A 6000-nucleotide genomic window follows, 5' to 3' on the forward strand; every position below is an offset into this window, starting at 1 on the left:
TCAAGGACAACGACGTGGTGGCATCCTCATTTACATAATGTGGAGTGCTTGAAAGGAGAGGAACCGCCTCATCTTCGAAGGCACGAGACTGACTTACACTAAGATGGCATATCTAGCCTACGAGAAAATCTAGCAGCACGATTTGGCTTTTCGGCAATGAGTGTTTCCAATTCACGGGTAGTTAGCTTGCGGTTGAGTCTACGGTCCTTGGGATCTTGGGGTTTCCGACATGTCCCCTTTTATAACATGCCACCTTGTAAATGTGTCCCCCTTCTTAGTAAAAAGGCAGCGCTCCTGTCGGTTTCTAAAAGAAGTCTTATATTTATTTACATAGGTTGGTCTATAACCTCTGTTTTTCATGTTTTCCTCATTTTTCATTATGTTTTGGCATTGAGACATCCTCTGCTTAAGTTGACTTGACGTTGAGTGGCAGGGTTAGAGCATCTACAGACGAACCCCCTTTTCCTTCCTAAACATCCACAACGTCCGTCTCCTCAGTGCCGAGTCGAAAGAATGACCCAATCAGACGCCTCACTTAGTCCCTATCCGCCAGGACTGACCAGCACCCTGCGAGTCAGTACCAAGTGTAGGGACGATATGAGGACACCCGGATGCGATCAGGCACCCCGCTCCATTTCATAACGGTCCCACCTGTAGTCACCCGAAGCTCCTTCCTCTCTCATCTCTACATGGTGTGGAGGATGCAACGGCGTGGCGAGCTGGCCTTGTGTGCTTCTACTCCAGCACGGGCATCGAAGAGGAGTTGGTCGTGTTGTTCAACCCAAGTTTTAGTCCCACCTCGTCGTGCGGGCCGGAGCCGATAGCCACTAGATTGCATTTCATCAACTAATGATTGTTCATCGAGTGTAAGTTCATCTCATTCATACACGTTGATACCCCTACTATAATGAAAGCGATATTTTATTTCGTGATTAAAAAGAGTCATGCAAACATCAATGTAATAGTAATAGTTCATCTGCTCCATAAAGGATACAATGATGATATAAGCTTACGCTTCTCGATGATCCGACTATTTAAGCCGGTCGATTAGCTCCTCACGCGAAGAGGTGGAACTAAAACACATCCGGCACCCGACGGCCATTACGGATGTGAAAATCTTAAATATGAAAAAAAAAATCGGTGTTTTTTTGACAGCCTCAACGGCTCAATACGGACATGGTGACCCACATGTATGTGTTTGCATGTGTTTACTGTTTTTAAAATAGGTGTTATGATTCTAAATGATAAAATTGAAGACCTCTCCAGACACTATTTACGGGTAAGTCTGAATAGTACAAGGAACCAAATTAGAGCATGGTTAATAATATAGCCAATAGTCGGCTATAAGAAGTTGCCATGTCATTTAGAGCTAACCTAATAGCCGGCATGTACAATAGTAAGTTTCAAATGTGTACTACTTTATTAGTAGTTAGCCCACCTTACAACCTCACAAAGCATCTTGGGGCTCGTGGTGCAGCTCGCTACTAAGAGCATGGTTAATAGTATAGCCAGATGCTAGCTATAAGCCATTGCCATGTCATCTATAATCCATATTATGGCCAATGTGTACAATAGTTAATTAAAGAAGTGTACTATTTTTTTATTATATGGCCCACCTTTCATTCTCGTAAAGTATCTAGGAGCACATGTTAGAACTGATTCTTAACTAAGAGCCCGCTTACCTTCTCTCACCTCTTTTTTTTACCTTCTCTCACCTATTTCTTATAGTTAGCTGACTCAGCTCTATTATACTTGCTCTAATCAAGAGTCCGCTTCTATTCTCTCTCATTTTCTCCTCTTCCATCTGAATAAGGATATAATATTCTAATTCTTATAGCCCGCTTATGTCACCTTATTGTACTTGTTCTTAGCAGTTTGCAGCAGTAATGCTACACATGCATAAGTTTGCACGGATTTTACACGCAGGTGGATTTTGATTGGAGGTTAAGAGATATGAGGCCACCCCCCTTGAAAATCAGGGGAGAGAGGTTAGTTACGAAGAAAAGAATCCTAGTCAGCGTGTAACCGTGTGTAAGTCTTTGTATATTTAGCATTTTTGCAGCTTGCAGTTGTGGATGTCCTTAGAGCATCTCTAGCAAACCCCGTATAATGTCGACCCGTAAAAGTTATTTACAGTTTGCGAAAAACGATTTTTGCGGGCCGGCACAGTCGCGGAGAGAGGCACACCCCCCAAAACGGACCCTATAAAAGGATATTCACAGAAGATGCTACTATACGGATCGCCAATGTGGGGTCTACTCGGGCGCCACCGCGTCGACCTGCAAACAGAATAACCCGTAAATCAGAATTACTCATCATGTGCAATATAAGTAAAATTTCAATATTACAAATACAGTAATGATCCAAAGTACAATAATTATTCAAATCACCGTAGCAAACTAAATGAATGTCACACTTGAATACAAAACTTGTCCTGTATACAAATCACACATGAAATGAAATGAAAATGAATGTAAAAATGGAATGTGTTACTGCCCAGCCCTTTGCCAATGGTGCTGAATGACATCCTTCTGAAGTTGAGAGTGGGTGTTTGCATTTTCAATCTCCCTGTAGGTCCTCAAAAAAGCTGACACGGCTGCCCACATTGTCACAGAAGAACTCCATGTTCATAACTCTCTCATCTTCGAGAATCATTTTGTGAATAATAACACAACATGTCATGATGTTTTTTAAGGATCGCTTGTCCCAAAACCGAACAGGACCACAAACAATGGCAAACCTAGATTGCAAAACCACAAATGTTCTTTCAATGTCTTTTGGGGGTGCCTCTTGTGCCCTTGCGAATTCAGACTCTTTCCTACTTTCGGGTTCTTTGATGCTCTTCACAAATGTGCACCAAGAAGCGTATATACCATCTGCAAGATAGCATCCTTTTGTGTATTCATGCTCATTGATAGTGTAGTTGCAAGCTAGAGCATCACCACTAGCAAGCCTAGCAAGCAAATGAGACCGTTGCAACAAATTGATATCATTTAAAGTACCCGGCATACCAAAAAGCAATGCGAAATCCATAATCATGTGAAGCTACGACCTCTAGCACAATTGTTGTATCACGAGACTTGCCAAAATACATCCCTGCCATGCTTTTGGGCAATTTTTTCAAGTCCAATGCATACAATCTATTCTTCCTAGCATGCCCGGCCAACCTCTTCTTTCGTTAAATGCCATCAATTTTTTTGTGTCTTCCTCGTTCGGTGCCCGAAGATATTCAGGACCAAAAACACGGACAATCACTTTGGCAAACCTACGCATTGACTCAATTGTACTATCTTCCCCACTACGAAGGTACTCATTGGTATAGTCAGCCGGAACGCCGTATGAAATTACCCGCATAGCTGCCGATATTTTCTGATATGCACTAAATCCCTTCAAGCCCACGACATTCCTTCTTTGAGTAAAATATCGACAACTGGACTCGCAATCTTCAATAATTTTAACAAAGAGGGATCTGCGCATACGGTACCTTCTCCGGAAGAGGTGCAGCAGGTATGTTGGACTGGCGGCGAAGTAGTCTCGCATTAGCATCTCGTTGTTGAGATGGGGATTTCGAGAAATGCAAATACGCCCGACAGTCGATGCACGCCGCCTCTTTCGGTTCTCGTCTTCGTGCTCTTTCACGGCAAGGGCCATCACCAAACTCTGTTGGCGAAATGTATGAAGCATCGTCTCAACATCCGAGTCATCTGAATCAGATGAATCCTCGAGCAGCAACTTCTCGCATAGGCTCAAGTCCATCTCCGGTGGTGGCTCTCCCGTCGTCGTGGATTGTCGGATCCGGGGAAGCCGGCGCAGCAGCTCGGCGGAACACGGCAGCGGCGCCCCAGCGACGCGATTCACCACGCACATTCGGCGGAAATCGTCGGCAGCTGACTGAGAGAACCAATGGCAGCGCGACGGCGGAAGGGGATGGGCTGAAATATCCGTCCCGCCAACCGCTTCCCTCGGATACAGTGTACCGTATAGGCGAGACGAAAACCTGTGTTTTCGTGGGTCGAAGAGCGGATTTTGCCGCGCCCCTCAATTTTTTTTACGAAACGGACGCGTTTGCGCGATCTGGTCTGGCAATATTTTTCGCGCAGACCTTTGTTTTGACGGTTATTTTACGGATCGATGCATTATACGGGGTTTGCTAGAGATGCTCTTAGCCACATACGACAGGCAAATGGTGCCAACCAGCCACACGTAGCACGGCAGTTAAACCGAACGGGACTTTAACAGCCGGCGCCAATCATCGATCACGAGTGACCTCCTTCCCAAGTTACCGAACCACCACACGCCCACGAACTGCCAAGAATAGCCTCAACTCACCATGTACCCTGCCATGTAGGTTCGTTCAACCATCGCTACGTACCCCAAGATATTACTCCATCGGTCGATCGGTGATGATACTCGCTAAGCATGAAGCAGCAGCAGCACGGCAGCACGGCAAGCAACAAGATGGGGATCGAGCCCGGTGGGTGGGTGGGTGGGTGTCGCTCTCCGTTGGTGCTAGTTGGCGGATTCCACGGGCACGAGCGAGAGGCAGTCCCCAAATCAGTCGGCCTCCGGCACCGGCACCGAGGGTCCACCGAGCTCGCCGCCGCATTCCGCGACTTGGACGACCACTCTACCGTCTACTGAGCTCCAATTCGGGACATCGATGTGAAAGCATCGTATGCCCCGCGACTTTGCCCGCCTTTTCCCCATCCAATCAGATCAATCCGTATCTCGGCGTAATTAGCGCCATCTCCTCCCTCCCTCCCTCTCTCTCTCTCTCTCTGCTCGCAGGCACCAATAATGCCATTTCATGCGAGGGCATGCAACTATATGGCCGTGGCGGTTTTCCTGAATGAATATGTTCCTTTCTCAAAGGGAAACGGGAGCATATGAATGTTGGGTAGCATCTGTTCCAAGGAATGAGAACAAAGGGGATAGAGATGGATTGGAGGAGAGGAGAGGAGATAGACTCGTAGAGAGGGGTTGGTTGCTTGGTTAGGGGATGCCCCACTATCGATCGTGCCTGCCTGGCCCGCGTGTTCTTCTACCTTTTCACCGGCGACTTGGGGTTCTGCTGATAATTTGCAACCAGTGGAGGAAGGCCGGCCGTGGGATGCGGTGGCGATGAGGGTTGGCTGGCCCGGCGTCGCCACCGGGTCGTTTTCCACGGATAAGATTGGAACGATCATGCTCCATGGCTTTGTCCGAAATCCGGACGCTTCTTTCTTTGGCACATTTGCTGAACTCGTTGAGTAATTAAATGGTGCAAATGCGTGTGTGATGTTAAGACTTAAGAGTGCTTTCGTTTGCGACCGAACCAAACAACACACAAGATTGGCAGCCATGGGACTAGAAGTTGGATACAACTACATGTAAATTAACACTGACGGACCACAGTTTTAACTAGGCAGAGGCTAGAAAGAGGGCCGAGGTCAAAGAGCCAAACACATGAGTAGAAACTTGGTGCTTATCATTTTGGGGGAAGAGGTTATAATACCAGCCGACATAGGCAACGACCTTACAAACTTGGGTGCTGCGTGTGAATAAGTTGTTGCTGTTAAGTGTGAGTTTGCGCTTCCCTTGGCGGGCCTGGCGTGTGGCAACCTTCTTCTGCTCTATGTTGTGTTGACTTGGGTAGCATATGAACTTGAAGCCACAACTCTGCTCCCTTCATATGCTCAAGTCCCATGAATGAAAATCAATGAATCATGATCGGCCTTCGCATGTCAGTGTACGTGTAGTCGTGAGTTCGCCTCCCATGCATAGACATGTTTCCAACAAGCACAGCCTGATGCCGTCATCATACTTTTGTTTCTGAAAAGCTATCATCATGTAGTGTACTGTACTTTTTGGCACGATCAGAAAAGGCACCACGAAGCATCTGCCTAGGCCACAACTCAGGGATGCACGCATGATTTTTTTTACAGCAAGACTGCAAGAGCACACTCCACACATGCATCACTGCATCAGTAGCAGCGCACCAAGAGACAGGCACGCATATGG

The sequence above is a fragment of the Hordeum vulgare genome, chromosome 6H (genome assembly GCF_904849725.1).
Source record: "Hordeum vulgare subsp. vulgare chromosome 6H, MorexV3_pseudomolecules_assembly, whole genome shotgun sequence".
In the NCBI taxonomy this organism is placed as follows: Eukaryota; Viridiplantae; Streptophyta; class Magnoliopsida; order Poales; family Poaceae; genus Hordeum; species Hordeum vulgare.